Below are 22,590 nucleotides of genomic sequence, written 5' to 3'. Positions count from 1 at the left end.
GGATATTAGTCCTAAAATACAGGTACCATGTTATACTCCACAAACCCAAAGAAGCTAAACAAAAAGAAAGGCCCATGCAAGGATGTTTGAATCTTACTTAAAGGGGGAAATAACGTAGTCATAAGAGGTTTTCTGAAAGAGGAACTAGGAGTAAGGGGCCATGGAGACGGGAATGGGGGATTCAGGATCAGGTGTTGGGAAAGACAGGAGAGATGGTCAGATGGCGATAGAATGAAATGTAAATCTGATACTGATGGGGGTGAGGAGGTAGGGAAGCATCTCCAGGACTAGACATGGCCTGGGACAAGGGAAGCACTTAAGAATCAATGATTGTGAACTTAGCTGTGACTCACTACACTGGGGATATGGAACTTAAAGAGGCCACCCCGGTAGCCAGAAATGAATCCCAGTGGTGTGATAGAACACCAACCCACCCACAAAACTTTCAACCCAAAATTTAACTTCTCTACAAGTAATGCAAACACGAGGGAGGGAGCAGAGACTGAGGAAATCCCAACCAATAACTGGTCCAAATTGAGACCCATCCCGTGGGCAAACACCAATCCATAAGATTATTAATGATACTCTGTTATGCTTGCAGACAGGAGCATTCTGTCCTAAAAAAGGCTCCACCTAGCAGTTGACTCAGACAGATACAGACACCCACAACCAAAGAGTGAATGGAGCTCAGGGATTTTTACTAAAAAACAGGAGGAAGGATTATAAGAATAAGTTAAAAAACAACACAAAGCAAAACAAAAAAAACAAACAAAACAAAAACCTATGTGCACACTTACACAAACATATGCACATAAAACCCACACAAAAATGCTTTCAAACAATATAATGCAATTGTCTGTGTCACACAATTTATTCAATACATATACCAAGTACAAACCAACCTAATTGATGTAAGTATATGTTATTAGTTTGCTGAACAGAATATTAATTTTATATATACAGACATATATTTAAAGATATGGTATGCCCACGAGGTCAATACACCATCTATAATAAACCCAGAAAATTCAAGGAACCCAAACTACTCTTAAGTATAGATTATATCCACAGGAATAGATGACCAACAGAAATGAACTCATGGCATCATGTTTCCTTATCTTTTAAGTCGTGTCGGGACATTCTGGTTTTTATTTTATTTAATACTTATTAGTTATGTATATTCTTTACTCTATGCATCCTTATGTCTTTTAGTTTGGTGCTTTTGTGAGATTTCTGAGTGTGCAAACAAGTGAGTCTCTGTGTTTATATTTGTTTCTTGTGCCTTTTTAGTGTTCTTTTCCTTTGGTTTGTTTGTTTTCTTTCTATTCTTATATGTTACTTTTTGTTCTAACTTATATTTTATTTTACTCTTTTTGGTTATCTTATTTACATTTCAAATGTTATACCCTATTCCTGGTTTCCTCTCCACACACCCCATATCCCATCCCCCATTCCCCATGCTTGCTGTTTCTATGAGGGAGCTCCCACACCTACCCCAGCCTCACTGCCCAAACATTCCCCTACACTGGGGCATCAGCCTCCACAGGACCAAGGGCCTCTCCTCCCATTGATGCCAGGTAAGGCAATCCTCTGCTACATATGCAGCTGGAGCCATGGGTCCCTCCATGTGCATTCTCTGGTTGATGGTTTGGTTCCTGGGAGCTCTTGGCAGGGGAGGAGGTCTGTTTGGTTGATATTGTTGTTCTTCCTATGAAGTTGCAAACCCCTTCAGCTCATTCAGTCCTTCCCCTAACTCCTCCATTGGGGTCCCCATGCTTAGTCCAATATTACTCTTATCCCTTAAAAGTCTGTTTCTAATAAGAGACACAAAGAGAATGGATCCAGATGAGAAAGTAAATAGGGAGGAACGGGAATGAGGTGAGGAAGGAAAATGCTAATCACTATATATTATAGGAGAAAAGAATCCATTTTCAATAAAAGGACTTTTTTATTATATAAAAGATTTCTTAAGGTTGAACAAAAACCTTTCCCCATGATCCATAAATGAATATATGCCTAAGATTTATACACTCTGTGTAACATATCTGCCTTCGGACCTTCTGCAAATGCTTATCCCAAAATAAATTAAAAAACTACAACATGTATATTTAAATGTTATTGTGATAAGTTGAGCAGGAATTTCATATCTAGTAAATAGGCTTCTAAACACCTACAGTTTATTTTTAAGGAAAAATTAATTCCTAGTATATACATTCCTAATTGTAAAATTAATTCCACTTGCTATAATGACTGACCAAAATGGTCAAGATAATAACATGAGATACTAATTCTACAATAATAAAAGTGGGCTATGATGTGCAGATCCCAACCTGCTTCTAGTGCTTACTGGTTTGCTTAAAACAGAATCCCTTTGAAGCACTGATTTAAAGTTTTGTATCTATTTAGCCCAGCTTTTTGCCTAAACTGTGAAAGATGATAGAAGATCTAGTCCATGTTAAAATAGTAATAATGAGTTAATAAAATGATAGAGTATATTAAATATAAATGGCCTTATATCAATTGAAGTCACCACAGGGGCTTTCCAGAAATAGTTGATCTTTAAGATTTCTGAACTATGGTAAGGGATTTTAAACTTGTATCATGATAGTAAGTCTGATTCAACAGACACATGAAGGCAGAATGTATATGCCTTATTATTTAGAAGTATATAGGTATATATGTAAATACAAGGTACAACGATTACAAGGAAAGAGGCCATGAATTTGAAAGAGAGCAAACGCAAACAGTGGTATGCATACGAGAGAGTTTGGAGCAGGAACAGTAAAGAGGAAATGATGCAATTATATTAAAATTTCAAAATAATAAAAGAAATAATAAAAAAGAGAGAAGGACTAACATGCTGCCAGCACCATGTGAGTGGACTGTCACTCAAAGATAAGCGGTCAAATGTGCCTGGTCAATTACCAGGTGCAGTCGCTCCATAACAAGATAAATGTGTTGAGCTTTCCATATTTCCAAACACAGAATTACTAAGAGACCTATGGGATAATTTGCTTAACCATTTGTTATGCACACAGAACAGCTGCAGCAAAGCGTTTTCTCTGCATTTGCAAGCTGAGTGGATAAACTGATGCTTACACACTGATCATCAAAATGTCCTTCTCTAAGCGCTACTCATCAGCAACAGTCACTTCTAAATGAGCCATAAACCTTTCTACTCAGGCAAGAGCAGAGTGACTTGTACTTAACTTGGTGGGAGGGGCATGCCATTTGACTTCTTTACTTTCTTTCTTTTTTATTGGATATTTTATTTATTTATTTATATTTCAAATGTCATCCCCTTTCCCTATTTCCCCTCCCTAGAAACTCCCTATCCCATCCCCCCTCCTCCTTTTTGCTTTTATGGCATTTTAATGACATGCAAGCATTAAGATGAGTTCTAGGTTGAGGAACTAGCAATACAATAGATGCAAATAGTCAAGGAACAAGTAAGACAATAAACACAAATAGCCAAAGAACAAGCAAGGCAATAATGTTTTGTGAACACTCCCATGATTACAGTTTCTAAGGGCTTATCAGGATGACCAAAATATCTGAGCCTACTTCCCTGCCCTAGCCAAAGGTCATTTTCATATCTGAAGCCTACTTTCTTGTCTAGTCTAAGATTTAGAATCCTGGCTGAAATTACTTTTTTTTCTAGCCTAAGATCTAGATTCCTGCCTGAAATTACTTTTTTGTTCTAAGCTAATATCAGATTCCCGCCTGAAGCCCACTTCCTTGTCCTCGGCAAATGTCATATTCCTGCCAAGCAGCCTATTTCCTTGTCCTTAGCCCATGTCAGATTCTTGTCAATAAGCTCCAAAAGCTCTCTGCTTCCCCTTTTTTATTTCATGAATAAGACTGAGCCTGTCTTAAGTCATTGTGCCAAGAATGCTTTCCTTACCCATCGTAAACATGCATTATCAAAAGCAATGCACTGCTGTCTTAGGTTGGTAAGGCTCTGTGCAGAATCTTATCCATCCTTGGCTTGCCAGCCTGTAAATTTAATGACTCTGTCTGGGTGTCCATTTTTTAGTTTCAAGCCATGTACTTTGGCTGCCAAAATGTTGATGTTGTTAAAGACAAGCTTTAACATGATGGGCAGGAATAAATGTATTTCCAGGACAGAAAGGTCTAGCATGATCAAGCTATCTATGCCATTCTTGAAGCTCGAACAAAATAGAAATACTGACCTCAAGTCATGAGTAATTTTATCAGCAGTATCTGCCGAATCAGTACTCAGTAGAGCAGCATTCTTTAAATTCATAATCTCACTATACAAAGTTAAAACATCCAGAAAGGTGTTAGAATTATGCCATATACACTGCAAGCATCCTTAAACTTTTTCCTAATTATAATGACTAACACTGTAAATTTTAGAACTAACATGAATCCAGTGGTATTTGACATGACACAGGAGTAAGGAGCCATCTCGAGTGTAATGCCGAATCCTTTACTTTCAAAGTAAAAGATAATTATGTGTTTCAGTCATGCTTTTAAAATTACCTGTAAACTCAGGAAACACCTAGTATTCACTTGGACCCAGAACATTTCTAAATCTCATGTTTTTTTATTGGAGGCTGAAAGGAGAGAACACACAGAGAGACATTATATCACCATGAAACAAGCACTAGGAACTTTAATCACAGAACTCTGACAAGAGCTGAATAAGGAGATAGGACCTTGATGTGAATACTTTGAACCTAAGTATGCATATGTGCACATCTGAAGGTTTATGTGTGTGTGTGTGTGTGTGTGTGTGTGTGTGTGTGTGTGCATGTGTCTGCATGCACACATATATAAATGTATAAATACACTGTAGGTCTCTTAACTTCCACGTCATATATAAGATATGGTTTACAGTCTCCCAGGTTCTAACAAAGGGACTAACCTTGGGGCAATTTGGCAAAAGCTTTGCTGCATGATATTGAGAAGATGAGAAGCATATACAAAACCTAATATTTATTTAAATAGCATCATGAATAAAAAACTTAGATAGATTGTAATATTCATCTCATGACAACAGAGTAGTTGAAAATGCTGTAAAACTGAAAAATAATGCATTTTAATTTTCATAACAGCTTGAAGCAAAATTGGATGTTTTAAAATTAAAAGCATACAGGGCATTGATGGGTAGGTCTTAATTCATAAGTGAGGCATTATTTGATCTAGTATTTTGTATTAAATCAAAGACATTAGCCCAAATATTTTATGGCATGAAAAAATAAAACAGGTTATGAGAACTTTTATAGCATTACCCCAATTGCTAGCAAACTCTACTGCACCAGGTATCATATAGTTGTGCTTTATGACTGGTAGCCTGGAGATTTTTTTAGTTCATTTGTAGCAGAAATATAACACTGGTCTGCCTAAAGTGACTGCACCTGGTGCTTTTTCTCTATAGCTGGAACAAAGAGGTGGGGCTACCTTTTCTCAAGAATACATTTTAATTGGACCATCCCACATTTTTAAATTAAAGAATTTCACCAATAGAGATACATTTTATTAGGACTTTATCTTTGTAAACCAGATATTATGCGTTGATAGAAGGAAAATAGAGTCTTCCAAGGAATTGGTGAGCCCCACTAATGTTTAAAATTCTAACAGATACCACATGGTATTTGATTTAAACTCCTTATACACTACCACTTGCAAGTAACCAAAGAGTAATTAGCACACATAATTCTATTAAGGTGATAGTCTGTATGTAAGTACTAAACGGTGAAAGTTCACAAAGGTTCTTCACTAACAAAGAACTTTCACCACCTACGGATACATGAGGCTGCTTCCATGCCTGTCACTCATCTTTAAATCATGCTTGCCTGAGAATCAAGGAGATTTCACCTCATTTTCTGCATCTTTTGTCATTGCAATTTAAGTTTTAGCTCTGGCACTCAGGAAATTACTAATTTTTAATAAGTTATGCAGCTTTCCTCATTATAAGTTTCCATAACTCCATACAAGAAATAATATTTGCCTTTTGTAGATCATGGTGAGTGCTTTAGATGCAACTCTTCACAATAAAGTACAGTTCAAATTACCTTGTACAACAAAACCTGCTTCAAAAATAATTACTAGTTTTTAAATTGTTGGTTACTTTTCATAAGAGGCTTATTAATTTTTTCTTTTTTTATTTGATATTTTATTTATTTACATTTCAGATGTGATCCACTTTCCCCATCCTCCCTCTCCATCAATCCCCTATCCCATTCCTCCTCCTCCTTTTTTGCTTTTATACCATTTAAATTACATGGAAGTAGTAAGGTCAGTTCTAGGTTGAGGAACTAGCAACATAATACATGCAAATAATCAAGGAACAAGCAAGACAATAAACCCAAATAGTCAAAGACCACGCAGGACAATAAACAGAATCCTGTGATCACTCCTGTGATCACTATTTCTAAGGGCTTATCAGGATGACCAAAATATCTGAGTCTACTTCCCTGTCCTAGCCCAAAGTCATTTCTGTGCCTGAAGCCTACTTCTTTGTTCTAGCCTAAGATCTAGATTCCTGCCTGTAATTACTTCTATGTTCTAGTCTAGGATTTAGATTTCTGCCTGAAATTACTTCTTTGTTCTAGCCTAATGTCAGATTCCTGCCTGCAGTCCATTTCCTTGTCCTTGGTCTATGTCAGGTTCCTTCAAAGCAGCCCATTTCCTTATCTTTAGCCAATGTCAGATTCCTGCCAGGCGGCCCTAAAAGCTCTCCACATCTCTCCCTATTTTATTGTATAGACTAAACTGAGCTTGTCTTAGGTCATTCTGACAAGAATGCCTTCCTGGAGTGGATGTTGTCTGATCTACTAGAATAGCTTTTCTGTGTATTTCATCTTCAGGCAGAGAAGTAGAAAAATATTAAGGTTCTTAGATCCACACAAGGTAGCTAGGTATGGGAGAGTTTGCCTCTACTTCTGATAAACCAAATTTAAAGCAAATAAAAAATATCATGATTGCTCCCCGGAAGACCCAACAAGCAGCTGAAAGAGTCAGATGCAGATATTTGCACCCAACCAATGGAGAGAAGCTCCTGACTCCTGTGGTTGAATTAGGGAAAGGCTGAGATAAGCTGAGGAGGAGAGCGACCCTGTAGGAGGACCAGCAATCTTAATTAATCTAGACCCCAAAGATCTCTCAAACACTGGACCACCAAAATAGGCAGCATACTCCAGCTAATATGAGGCACCCAACACATATACAGCAGAGGACTGCCTGGTCTGTGTTCAATCAGAGATGATGCACCTGAGCTTCAGAAGATTGGAGGCCCCAGGGAGTTTAGAGGTCAGATGGGGTGGGGGATGGGGGATGGGGACAGCCTCTGGAGACAGGGGTTGAGGAAGAAGTATGAGATGTGGAACAGTCAGAAAGTGAACAGGAGAGGGGGCGGGAATAAAATCTGGAGTATAAAGTAGTAAGTTTATAACAAAACAAAAAAAATAAACAAATGGACATAGATTACTAACTAAAAAAAGAAATGCCAATTTTCAGAGAAGAAACGTTTAAAAAGTGGCTAACATTTCACAAAATTAGCAAGCGATAACTACAAATGGTAATTAATTTTTCTTCACTGTTGAACAGTAATTTTGCTTAGTTGTTTCAAATATGATCCACTGAAATTGAAACCATTTTCCTTTTTCCATGTGGAAAATGATAGCAACAAAGTATGGTGAATATGTTAGCATTTCTGACTGGAAGGTACTTTGTTAGCTGTAACAGGTCTTCTTTGTAAAGATCCTGTCGTCTTTAAGATATAATATACCAGGTGGTTGATATCTTTTTACTATGTTATGGAGAGATGTTCAAAAGACACACTCACTTTGGAAGGCCTTTATGTAATACATTTAACTGACAGTCAATAAAATTGTAGATTTAAGGAGATTATTTTTTTCAAAAAGTAAAGCAAATTTAACTAAGGCAAACTAAAATTGAATGCAAATAAAAACAAAATATTTATAGCATGTATCAAATAGATTATATAATCACAACAGGGAAATAATTCAAATACATTGTGAGATGATTGTTTTGATTATACATTTTCTAATGACAAAGGGAATTTCAGAGAAATCTTCTCAAATTACCACATCTGTCATGATAGTATAACAGCTGAAATAATTTTAAATTATTTAGTGTATATGGTTGATTTGATTGAGCAAAATCATGGATATACTGTGCCCACACTTACTATGGGAGAATGAGAAATAAATGCTGTCTAGAAATGATATAGAAAATTTCCATGGAATCTCATGAAACCTTAAGATAATTCTAATATTCCAGTTTGTTCCATTGCTATCTGCATAGAAAAAATGGTAATATTCACATTACTCATTGGAAATAAGCATGCATGGGTCCATAGCTTCTAAATGTCCATCTCTGTTCCAGGATCTTACCACTGAATAACACACTGAGGCAAAGAAAATACTAATAAATTTGTGCAAGCCTGCCTTTCCAAACTAGACCACATGTCTGTCATTTTCCACATAGATAATTAACCCATGTTCTGTTTGTTTCTCTCGTCACACTTTTCTTCATGTGTCTTGTTTCTACTCAGCAAAGTAAATCTATTAAGAGCAAATACAATCCTCAATCATGATATACCCCTGTGTTTGATGGAGTAAAAGTCAAAACCCTCTGAATCTATGCAGAATCACTGTCCAGGCTTTCTCCCCCTTGTTAAAATATTTAAAGCCACCTTGACCACCCAGGTTCTTCTTGAACTCAGTAAGAGCTTTATCAACTCAGGATCCTTTGTACCTGCTGCTCCCATGAACTGAGATTGCTTTTGTCTTTGGTATATATACCCATGTGGCTCCTTCCCTTACTCTTTCACTTAATTCTCTGTACCTTGGTGAGGTCCTTCTCAATCCCTGTCTACTTGACTGTTAATCCTGTCCTTATTTGGGGTTACATTGTTTTCTCATTTATTTAACATTCTGTTCTCTCTGACATACTTGAATGCATATTCCATGACACTGTTCATTGCTGCAGCTGAAGAGTTTAAACAAGGTTGGTACATTAAAGATATTCATGAACCATATACTTGGATAATGAAGTAAGAAGACACATACACACACACATGTACACACACATACATAAATGCACACACACATATGTATATATGAGAGAGAGAGAGAGAGAGAGAGAGAGAGAGAGAAAGAGAGAATCCATTAAATGTGCATTATGTAACATCCTATGTAATGTGACCTCATGAAATGACTTTACATGTCCTCTTGAATGTCATATTATATGGCTGTAATGATGATTGTATCTGAAAACATTACTCAGAGCTTGACAAATCAGGACAGAAAGAAAAAGAGACAGAGTTTCAGTATACTCTCTGTTCACTGTTTTCACAGTGAAAATATTTATTTAAAATTGCTATCTTTAAAGGCATGGTATCTCAAGTAGTCTGAAATTGTCCTGTTAACATCTTTTCTCAGACTTAATCATCCTAAATGCCTTTGTTACATCATAAATGCCCAAATGACTTACAAATCTAAAATAGAACATTGTCATTCAGATCAATGACATTGGATTGTTACAGGAGTTCTCCAACATGGATGACTTAAGACATAAAAGAAGCATAACCATTCAAGCATGTCTGCCATAGCTGAAGAGTGTCATCAAACCAAAAGTAATGGTTTTCTTTCTTTTCATGTTTTTAATAATAAATGTAAAATTTCATTAAAAAATTTATGAGAATCTTGATAAAAATTTTAAAGAGTATGAGAACCTTTGCATTTACTGTACAACTAATTATTCTTCCTCTCTTTAAGAAAAAATTAAATGAAGTATGGCTAATCTATTCTAGAGACAGTTTCTACATCTGACTTCATTTTGGGATTGTTTGTTTGTTTGTTTGTTGTGTTTTTTGTGTGCCTCTTCCTTTTTTGAGGACACAACTTGAAATAGACTAAGAAAAACTCCCTGAATCCAGAAGTGCACTGTTTAGTGTTTAATAAACAGAGATGAAGTATGAAGTGCCTGGTTATAGCTCACTCAGATACTGTTGTGATGAGCCATCATTATGGTGCATTATTTACATCCCAGAAGAAAGAGCATCAAAGCATCTGCCTGCATCTCCAGAAGCCATCAGTCATGCACACAGAGCTTGACTGTATTGTGAGCAAACACCTGTGAGTCACCTCTCTACCTGTGAACTCTGCCAGCAAGAAATCTGGAGCTGCTCATGAACATACACAAAGCCTCCCCTCTGGTCAAACTCTTAAAACAAGAAGTTTGCATCTGCAGTTGTCTTAGACATAGGGCCACTTCACAGTGTACTAACATTTTAGCTGATGTCCTTCTCTTATCAACACCAAACTTCTAAGTTATTATTTTCTCAAGGAATAGGGGGAGACCTTGTCAAAAGAAGGCTGTAGGCCATAATTTTTGCTATTGTGAAGCTAAACCTTCATTATCTACGTCAACTATATCACAAGACCAATTCATGTAGTAAATTTATGCTACAAGTTTTCATATTGTGCTTGGCATAGTATTGAGTTCATAGGTGATGTACTCCTTTAAAGAATGTTCAAAAGTAAGAAGCTGGGATCTTGGTTCAGTGGTGTATTTGTGATCCAGCATGCATAATTCTTGGACTCATTCCTCAGTAAGGCAAAAGTAAAGGAATAAGAGAAACTAATGTTTAAAACAAAAGAATATGTAAAACTAAACTCATTTAGGCCTGTGAGACAGCTTAGTGTATAATGATGTGCAGTACAGGCCTAATGACCATAGTTTCATCCCAGGACCTTCATGACGGAGAGAGTCAACATCATAAGGATCTTAACTGCTGAACCATATTTATGGGCCCATAACATTATTTTAAATCAAGTTTACAAAAGTCTAATTTACATTGAAGAAAAGTCATATTGCATAATGCTTTTCTACACTGTTGGACTTGACATTTCTCAAATTTTGTATTTGTATTCTTAAAGGGTATCCAGCTGTAATCATGTCTGTGTTTTATAATTATAGCACCACAAAATAAATACAGAGTGATCCTTTTTCCTTTCAGCATTTCGTGAGTTTGTGAGTGATGACCATTATTTCTGCCTTAAGCTTGTCTTGAATTCACAAGCAACGCCATCTTGGGCTACATTTTCTTCATGAGGAAATTTTAATTACAAAATTAAGTAAACATGTCTCTCCACTTATTTAGATATTTAATTTAGATATTTAATTTCTCTTAGCAATTTTATGCCATTTTTTCTGTGTAGCTCTTGTATGTATTTAATTAAGCACATTTCTAACTAGTTTCAGATGGCAGTTTTGAGATGGCATATTTATGTTCCATTTTAAAGTCTTCTTTTCAATTGTTCTTTGTTGCTATGGAGAAATAGAACTGATTTGTCTGTGTCAAATTTATACCCAGTGATATCACTGGATTCTCTCCTGATCTTAATAGTTTGTTCAGAGACTCGGGGCCATTCCACTGTAATGTCATCTGTAAATAAAACATTCAGTTACCTCAGTCTTTCCAAGTGCTGTAACATATAGATCTTATATTTTCCTTTTGTGTGGTCTCCAGCATGGCAATAATAAGCAGTGATGGGTGTAGTGAGCAAGCAAATTTATGTTCTTGACATGGGCATGACCATCTCAACGACCTTAATGTCTCAGGCCCATGGGATTGGCAAAACCTTCCCTGGGTAAGGCTCAGAGGGCAAACTTTCCTTTAGTCCAACTATAAATGTTGAAGCAGAAAATAACCACTCCCATCTGCCAGTTATTCATGGCCTGAAGACTGTACTCCTATAGAAACAGTACTTCACATTAGCTAGCACTGCCTCCTTGTTCATCTGTGTATAATCCTTTCTGCTAGTGCTGCTGTATACATTAAGCATGCCTCCCTATTAACCTGTATATAATAAACACTCTTGACTTTCTGGGTACTACGGCTTTTTCATGCAATATCCCAGTTTACCTGAGGCCAGCTTTTCTGTGTCCGAGTGTCTGACATTTCTTTCTTGTCTGTTCTTTCTTCAATTTCATGTCTCCTCTAGTCAGGTTTCCAGGACCCAAACCATGCAAACGTGGGAGTTGGGGATGAAGGTTTTCAATGTTTCAACAACTCTTAGAGCCACTATGTGTGATGTTAGATGAATGGGCTTGTAGGCTTCCTTGCCTATTTTGAAGATGCTCCTGGCTATTTCTAGTCTGCTGGGGACTTTTATTTTTCTTTTATTTAGTCTTTGTTAGAATACTTTTCTTTATCTACTGGGATTATTTTATGAATGTTTTCCTCTTTTCCTAATGTGATCAAATACACTGATCACTTTTTCAAAATATAACCCAACTTGCCTTCATTTTGTGTCATACTTTTTCTATACTGCTAGACTTTACTTTCCTGATAATTCAATTCCTAAGGATTTTGTTGTTGTTGTTGTTGTTGTTGTTGATGATGTTCTTGTTTTCAGAAATGGTATGAGTCTCTAAGGTTAAATTTTGTCATTTTAGCACAACAAAATAATTTAGGAGTACCTTTCCTTTAGCTAGCACAAGAGTTTTGGAATGATGACTGCTAGTCTGTCTTAAACAGATCTACAGTTCACAAGCAAAACTATCTTGGATTGAATATGTCCTCATGTGGAAGGTGTGATTATAGTATTAATGTCTTTGACAGCTATACAACTACTAAAGTATGCTTCCTCTACTCATGTTTTATATATTGTGGCTCTCATGAAATATATCCATTACATCTTTTCCAACTTTGTCATTATAATAGAATCTGCAGCAATATCCCCATGTTTTTTACTGAAATCAGTTATTCTTGTTCTATTTAGCTTGATGCTTTCTGTGGTGTTACAAATTTGAAAGAAAAAACACCTGATTTAATCAATTTCCTCTACTGTTTCTCTCCTTCCATTACTGTCTCCTCTGTTATTACCCCATACTCAAGTGTCACTGATTACTTATCATTATTGTCGTATCTACCTTTGCTATGTGTATTATTGCGCTTTGACATTTTTACTTAATTTGTTTCACATTTACTAACTTCTGTTCAAGCTTAGATGATCTTGCTTTGGTTGTTTTCCTTTCCTTCTAAGGTAATATATTTAGTGGTATAATTTCCAAATGTGTACCAATGAAGTCACATCATTAAAATTTTGTGATTCTCTTTCATCAATTTTGTAATATGTTCTAAATCTCATGTAATTTTAACTTGATGCATGAATACATTGACCTGTCAGTTATATTTGGTTGATGTCTGTTGAGATGAGTGTTTGTTTTATCCATTACTTGAGACAAGAGTATGGAGATGTGTAAAATTTCTCTTTGATTCTTTGGGAGCTTTTAAAATTTCTCATTATTTCTGCCTCTGTAGTTTTGTTGTTAGAGATGGGGTCTCCAGTTTAATCTTGACTTGAGATCCCTCTGCCTCAAACACTTGTGCTGATATCACAAGTAGGTGCCATTATGTCCAGCTTTTCTTCAGTTGTGCTAGATTCCCTTTATTTATATCAGGCTACTAGATACCATTCACTCTATTCCTGCTTGTTATCCTACTTGCATTTTCATTTAATCTTCAGAATCACTGGTCTCTTTCTGTGCAATTCTTACCCTCCGTTACTCCTCCTTCTTCATATGCTCACTTAATAAATTGGACTTTGAAATCCTTAGAGTTTTCTTTCATATTTAATTTTGCCATTATAGTGCTTGTATCCCTTGTCTCTTTTAACATTCTTATCATCGCTGTTTTAAAGTCATTCTCTAATAATTTTAACATCTGTTGTTTCCAGATCTCCATCCATTAACTAATTTTTTTCCTTGCAATGAGTCATACTTTCTAGTTAGCTCATGATTTTTAATTTAATTTTAAAAGTTTAAAATTTACATTGGTGATTTTAAAAATACCAAAAGCTTTTCTATTAAAAAATTTAAATTCTACTTGGGTCGATATTGTAATGCACTCAAGATGGATAAATGTTTCAATGTAATATATGAAAAATTGAAACTCATAGAAAGTGATAAAGTTTCCTTGAGAATTATCTTGGCACCAAATTTTTGGGTATGACACCAAAAGCACAGAAAAAACTCAAGTACAAGCAACTTGGACTTTGTCAAACTAAGATTTTTTTCCCAATGAAAAAAGAAAAGTGAAATGAAATGGCAGTCCACAGAATGTAGAAAATATTTGCAAAGCATATGGATAAAGAGTTGATATCAACCCAACAGTTTTTTGAACTAAAAAGTAATAAGAAAAGAGAAAACTAATTAAAACATGAACAAATAACTTGGGCAAACCTGTTGCCAAAGACAAATAAAAACCCAGTGATATTTAAATGCTGCTTAACATCACTAGTCATCAGAAAATATACATTAAACTTCAATAATCTCACCTCACATCTGTTACTGTTATTATCAAAAATAAAGGAAGAATATTGTTATAGAGAAATGTAATATGCTATTTATGATAATGTAAATTAGTAGAGACAGTACAGTGGACAAGGGTTTATTGAAACTTTAAAAAGAGTTACTAAGTAAAACTTAAGGATCATATGCTAAGCCATGGGTCATACAACAGTGAACATATTGATATATCATACATGTGACTTTTCCTCAAGAAACATGATCAAGCGTTCATTTATCATAGATAAGGCATAAAAAGAGACCAAATAAATGAGCCCACCTAATGTCGCTTAATGAGTTTATCATGTTGGTTCCAGAAGCATATATACTCAAAGACAGTTGCAAAACCAAAAGGTCCATTGAGTATGAGTAATGATTCTTAAAAGCTCTGTCCCTGGAACTTTGCATACAACTTACAGGCTGCCTTGTAAGTCAAGTCTACTCTCCCCAGCAAATTGAACTTGTAAATCTTAAACATTTCAAGTACTCCCTGGCCCTCCTCACTTTGTCTGCATTCTGGAGGGAACATTTCAATTTAAAGGAAATTACTATAGATCACTCCATAAGGTGATATGGCCCATGTTTGTGTAGCTATCTTAGTTTGTGTAACAGTGTTCTGATGCTTTCACAATGAACTTACCAAACGGCAGATTCCTCGACATTTATCTTTGTTAAATCAACACCTTACTTGGATTCCTTTCCCATTAATATGTTCCTTAAAATAACAATGAGAAGAAAATTGGAAAAAATGCAGAACTCAGATCATTAGTTACACTTCTCTGAGAAATCACACTGTTGAAATATATGCTTAATGTCTGCAAAGAATTTTTGATAAGTCTGGTCTACTTTATAGAGTTAATCATGGTAAGGCAAGTCATATCACATTATCTGGAGCCTAGAATCTACCAGAATTTTAACTGCTCACATATGTATCATAGAGATCTCTATTTTAATACAGGCTACATACAGAGATGAACCAGAGACATATTTAATGCACTGCTTTCTTTGTTGTTACTATAACAAATTGAAATAAATTTCCTAATTTAATTCAGATGATACTTATCATTTTAGATTTTTAAAAATGAAATGATGATGTTGATAGAAATTTCCATTCAAGATGTTATAGCACAAATTCACTCTTATTTCTTCCAAGTTCTTTTTTTGTCTTTTTTTTTTTTTTTTTTTTTAGAGCTGAGGACCGAACCCAGGGCCTTGCGCTTGCTAGGCAAGCGCTCTACCACTGAGCTAAATCCCCAACCCCTTCTTTTTGTTATTTTGTCTTTTTTTTTTCTTCCAAGTTCTTAAAGACTGGCCCCTTTCTGGGCTCACAGATATTGTCTCTGCATCCTGTCTCTGTTGTCATATGACATTCTCTGACATCCTTTTATCTTCCTCTTATTATGACATAGTGTTTTATTATGGACCAACTCATATAAACTATAATAAATTTTCTATCACTGGAAGTTCAATCTTGTGACTGAGCTTCAGTAATTGATTCAGTATGGCACTGGAGTCGCTTGGTTTTGCTTCAGTCTGCTGTGCTGTAGGATCACATGTGTGCACTACAACATGTGGCTTGCAAAGCCTTTGTGCTGTATAAAAATAACATATTTTGACAGTCTGAAGATCAGCAACACAGGTACATTCAAAGACGCTATTATAACATTTGGTGATCTTTTTAATTAGTTGACAAAAATCTACATACATGAATATGATGAATTTTGTAATAAACATGGAGAGATTTTATAAATTAGTCATACAGTTATTCTGACCAAAACATAGTCTATAACTATTGGTTCTTCACTCAAACAAAATAAAGAACACAGAAAGGGAAAAGAATGATTCTTTCTTTTATAGAAGAAACATATGAGAGATCTATAGTAGTGAATTTTATCACATGGTTGTAAGTGTTGACAAGTCTGAATTCAATAAGTAGGCAGCAGGTTGAAAACTTCAACATGAATCCATATAGGTTTGAATCAAAGATATATGGAAAAAAGTTGTAGCATGAGGAGTGTAATCAGCTATAAAATCATTTTCACATCTCAAATATTGAGATGCCTTGATAACATTGCAACATAACACTCAGTGTGGACTCTGGATTTTTAGAAGGACAACCTCTATTAAAATAACTAGTGATACATGGATATAAACAATATACAGTTTATAAACATATGAAACTTTCAAAGACTAAAATAATTATTTAACAATATAGTTCATCTGAGTCAAGAACTGAATCAAGTTGATCAGAGGCTTTCTTTAAAGATGAAACAACCAATGTTTATTGATGAGTTTTTGGTTATAGATAGGTTTATAATTATTTTACATGGCAAGCCATGCCTACACAAACACATACACACACACAAACACAGAGAGAGAGAAAGAGAGAGAGAGAGAGAGAGAGAGAGAGAGAGAGAGAGAGAGAGAGAAATAATGAAGTAAGTACTATTGTTAACATTATTTCTTAGATGTATGAAATGAGCTTCAGAAAGACAAAATGGCTTTGAAAAATTCAGAACTGATGTCAATGTTAGAATTCATACTCAAATATTTTGACTTTAGATCTTACTTTAGACATATCATTCTGTCTCTAAAGTCATATGCCCCTAAAATTGTCCACCCTTCTACCATAGCCCGATGCCCTCTGATTTAGAAGAGCTATTTCTTCATCATATTGTTTAGATGATATCTTGTGGAACCCAAAAAATAACTACAAATTAGTTATCATGTTTCTCAATTAGAATGACCATGTTTCTTTGTCTATGTTACATGTCAGAGAGGAGTATAGATCTAAAAGTGTAGCATGGTTGAAGATACATTATTAGTGCCTGCAACTATCACAACTCACAGCTTCACCTCACTGGACTAAACACCCCAATGTTCTACAGATTGTAAGCCTAATTGTGTGACATGTTTTAAGTAAAAGAATATTGATTCATGTGACAGCGTCACTCCTTCAGAGAGAAGTCCTCAGGGGCTAAAACTGTGTTATAAATCTAGACAATGAGTACAGTAGAGCTCTTGTATCTTTGGCTCTTCTACTGGAATTTTGGGACCACAAATTCTAAACACATCTTAAATTCAAAACTGAAGTTTAATTCAGGTAAGCATCACCAACACAGAGATAGACAGACCACTGCAAGAAAAGTAAATGTTGTGAATCATAGATGTCAAGGTTATATATAGGAATAGGACTATAATGAACCTGAGTAATTCCAAAGATATATAAAAATTAAAATATACTGAGCTACAATGGCTAAGTGGATGTGAAAAGATGGATAGTTATGGGATTTTTGAAGAAGTAGTAATTTTTAATTATAGCTTGACATAAATTGCAAAGAAGAATGGGAACATATGTTGAAAGTGAAGAAATTGTGAAGGAATTTATTGAACCAGATGCAGTAACACTATGCTGTAATTCTAACATTTTTTCCTAGATATGAATTCTGCTGCTGAGAGTGTTCCTAGAACAAAGTCAGTTCTTTTTGTATGTGTAGATTACAGTAGGATGGGGTGGTTTCTAGTGCTCTATGCAGCTTATTATTAGTTTTATATTTTCTTTACATTTAAAGTTTTTAGATTTATTTTATGAGTATTATGCCTTATGTCTGTATGTGTACCATTCATATACTATAAATACCTTTTACAAACTGAGAAGACAAATAGTCTATCAGAAAAAAATGAATGCAATAGTAATAGGAAAACAACAGCTATAAGTATACAAGAAGTTCCACATTCTATATTTTGAGATTATAATACAATTACATCATTTCTCTCTTTCCTTTTCTTCCTACACTCTCCTGCAAATGAATGACCTCTCTTTTCACTGCTTCATGAAAGCAAACTTATTTTAAAAATATTTTAATTGTACATGTTCATTGTATCTTAATAAGGCTCTGTTCATACAAATACATATGGTATGAGCTCCCTCTCTTCATATATCCTGCTTGCTCTCATTTCTTCTCTCCTGATAACTCTCAAAACAGCTTTGCTTCCATTTTTGTATCATAATCACACACATGACTATATAGATGTATATTAAATGTAAGAATCTCAAATAGTAGAAAATATACAGATGATTCTCTGATGCTTGTTTACTACATTTAATAAGACTATCTCCACTTGTGCCACTTTCCTGAAACATTATAATTCTCTGTGGCAAAATTAACAACATTAATAATAACAATCCACTTTGTATGTAGACATGTGACATTATTCCTTTACCCTCTGCTGTTGAGTTGCTGGATTGGTTATTTGTGGTAATTCAAATGAAAATGACCTCATAGACTCACAGGGAGTTGCATTATTTGAAGGGATTAGGACATGTGACCTTTTCTGAGCTATGGCCTTATTGGAGGAAGTGTGTCACTAGAGCTGAACTTTGAAGTTTCAGAATCACAAGTCAGGCCCAGTGTCTCATTCTCTTTCTGCTATCCAGATGTAGAAATCTTGGCTTCTTCTCCAGTACTATCTTCCTGCATGCTGCCATGCTAACTGCCATGAACTCTCTAAACTGTAAGCTAGCACCAAACAAATGCTTTCTATACAAGATTCACCATGACTGTGGTATCTCTTCACTGCAAGAAAAGCTCTAACTAAGATTAATGTTAGTACCAATGTAAGGTATTGCTGTGATAGACCTGACCTTGGTTTTGTTTGGAGGAATGTAGACTTTGAGATTTTTGGATTAGGAAAACAATTGAATGCTTTAAGTAGGAATGAATAGACCATATTTGTACGAGCACAGAAGACAGGGGTACTAAGGGTGATTTAAACTGTGATGTGAATCCACCTCAAGAGATTTATGATGAAAAGAATATTAGTCTTACAGACTGTTCTTGTAACATCTTGTCAAATAATATGCTGCTTTCTGTCCTTGTCCAACGAATCTGCCTGAGATTAAATTGAAGAGTTTGGATTAACATCATTGGCAGAGACAATTTCAAAGCAGCCTAGTATTGACTGTGTTGTGTGGTCATTGGTGATGAGTCTTATGAAGATCTATAATGAAAAGGATCAAGCTGAGTAAGGAAAATGCAAAAGTGTATAAAATTTGAGGAGAGAATTGGCACCAGGAAATGTAATCGTATTAAAGAGTAGTACAGTGATAAATGAAATAAAGAGAGTGGTGACCTCAGAGCAAGACCTTACAGGACTAGACTTCCAACTTGTGAAAAGGAATTAAAGAAAACCTTAGGGGTAGGTACTGGCAAGGGAGAGGCAGGCTGATCTCTGAGCTCAAGGCCAGCCTGGTCTACAGATTGAGTTTCAGAACAGCCAATTTTAGGCAATAAAAGAAACTGTGAGAAAGAGAAAGCTGCTGAAAATGTATTTGAGTAAGGGGTCAGTGTTCCAGGTCCAGTCAGAAACAGAACTTGACCATTTCAGCTATGTGGTTCTGGCTTTAGAATCAAGGGTGCAGGAAAGGGGTAATGGAATTCTCTCTGTGAATAAGAAAAGCTACTGAAGTCAGGCATGTAGTAGGGGTGTCTCTACATGCAGACCAAGAAAAGTCAGTGCTTGACACTGAAAAGGTGAAGTTTGGATTGCCTTGGAAACTCCAAGATTTTAGAGATGCCAGACTTATGGGACAACTGCTGAGGAAAGCTGATAACAGGGAGTAGAATCAACCCAGTTGAAAGAAGTATCTTGTAGTCAACCAAGTTGAAAGGAATTCTTTATCTGATGAGTGCTTTGACATAAGACATGGAGACGCAGAGTTTAGAGTTTGCTGAGCTTGTTTACAGAAATTCTTTGGTCTAGTATTTCCCTGCTGTTCTCCTTTCCTCCCTTTTGGAGTAATATATATTCTGTGCATTGAAGGCTTTACTTATGTGATCTGACTTCTTATTTTGATTTCATAAGAGGTTCTAGTTACAACATTGCCATGAATATCAGAGACTTGAACTATGGGTTTTCAAAAAGTGCCACAACTTTTTATGGCACTTGGGACTTGGGATTATGAGAACTTCTGAAGTTGGACTAAACGCTTTTGCATTCTTTTATGGCTACATTTGCCATACATTTCCATTATGATATGATATGGCATGGCATGATATGATATGTGGTGGTTTGGATGAAAATGGTTCCCATTGTTCCATAGGGTGTGGCATTATTTAAAATGGTTAGGATAGCTAGCCTTGGAGTAGACATGGCCTTATCAGAGGAAATGTCACCGGCTTTGAGGTCTTAGCAGCTCAAGCCAGTCTTGAGTCTCACGCTCTTCCTGCTACTTGCTAATCCAGAAATAAAACTCTCCGATTCTTCTCCAGCACTATGTCTGCCTTCATGTTGCCATGTTTCCTGCCATGACAATGAATGAAACCTCTGAACATTAAGCTACCCCAAATGAGTGGTTTCTTTTATAAGAGTTGTCATGGCCATCTTGTCATCTACTCTTCACAGTAGTAGGAACTCTGACTAAGACTGTCTATAACTTAGCTGCTTTGAATAATGGCTGCTGTATACACTAAGTTCAAGTATCTCTTGTATTTGGACTCCTAAGAGAAAATATTCAGAAGTGGTATAGCTCACTCACAGGTACAGTCTCTGTCTAGTTCTCTTAGAGACTTCCACCCTGGTTTCTAAACTGTCTGGAATAGGACATTCATTTAGCTGCATGTAAGTGTTCTTGTAGAACTGCATACCCTGCAGCATTTGTTTTTATCTGCTTGCTTAATGAGTATTATTATGACAGGGGTAAGATACAATCTCAACATGTTTTAACTTTCATTTTCATGGTAACTAATTAGGAACACTTGAACAGTCCATGTTTATTGGCTGTATATGTTTCATTTTTTAAAAATCTGTTCATTTAATTAACCCATTTAAATAGAGTTGTTTGATTTCTTGTTTTCATTTTGAGTTCTTTTTATAATCTAAATACTAATTCTTTGTCACATGTAAAATTAGCAAAGACTTTCTTCCATTTTGTAGATTGTCTCTTCACATAACTCCTTGCCATTCTGAAGCTTTTTTAATTTTATGAAATTCTGTTTAATAGTTGTCAGAATTATTACATGAACAAATACAGTCCTGTTCAGAAAGTCTATGTGTATGGCTATATATTGAACTGCTTTTCCTACTTTTTCCTTTAACAATATCAGACTTATAGGTCTTATGTTAAATCCATTTATGAATGGGGATTTAATTGAAATCAGGGAAAGAAAGAGATAATCACTCATTAGTGTACATTTGGATATCCAGTTTTGCCAGCTCCATTCTTTGAAAAGACCCCAAGGTATATTTTTGATGTGTTTGTCAAAAATCAGGTAGCTATTGCTGCCAGGGTTTCTGGGTACTTCATTCTCTTCTTCTGACCAACTTGTCTATTTCCTGCCAGTGGCAGGCTGCTAGAGTTGCTGTGGCTCTAGAAAGTAACTTAGAATGTAAGTATGGTGATACACCCTGCATAATTCTTTTTGCTCATGATTTCCTTTTCTACTGGGTATTCATGTCTATAAGTAACTTGTGCGTATTTGTGTGCAGAGGCCAGAGATTGCTGTTGAGTGGCTTTTGGATTGCTTCTATCTTACATATTGAAGAAAGGTCACTTGCTTGAATGCAGATTTCTCTGATTTGGCTAGTCTAGTAATCAGGTTGCTCCCTTGTCTCTGCCTATAAAGAAGCAAGGAGGCCACCACAGCCTCCTGACAGTTTCTTTTCTGTTTGTTGTTGTTAGTATTGTTGCTGTCTTTTTATTTGACTTTAATTTGAAAGGCAATACTGACTTTATAAAAACAGTTTGGTAACAGTCTCTTCATCTATTATGCAACAGTTTGAAAAATAATTATTCTTTAAAAGGTTTGATAGATTTCAGCAGTGATCTGTCCGAGATTGGAATTTTTAGATGGGAGGTAGTATTCTAATTATTAATATTATTGTTTGCTTGCTATAAATATGCTTCAGTAGTTTGTCACATCTTGGTTGAATTTTGAAGGTTGTTCACATTTAGAATTTTATCTTTTAAAAAAATTCTGGATAGAGAGTGCATGTTTTTAAGGTATATCTTAATGGTTTTTCTGATTTTCAATGGTATCTATTGTAATAGTTCTCTATCTTCACCTCAAATTATATTGTGTCTTGTCTCTTATGTAGTTTGTCTAAGGGATTTTCAACCTTATTTATCATTGCAATGAACCAATGCTATTTTGTTGACTAGTTTCTCTCTCTCTCTCTCTCTCTCTCTCTCTCTCTCCCTCCCTCCCTCTCCCTCTCCCTCTCCCTCTCCCTCTCTCCCTC

This window comes from Grammomys surdaster, unplaced genomic scaffold, assembly GCF_004785775.1.
Source record: "Grammomys surdaster isolate TR1022 unplaced genomic scaffold, NIH_TR_1.0 126158, whole genome shotgun sequence".
NCBI lineage: Eukaryota > Metazoa > Chordata > Mammalia > Rodentia > Muridae > Grammomys > Grammomys surdaster.
This window is presented reverse-complemented; position numbering follows the sequence as displayed.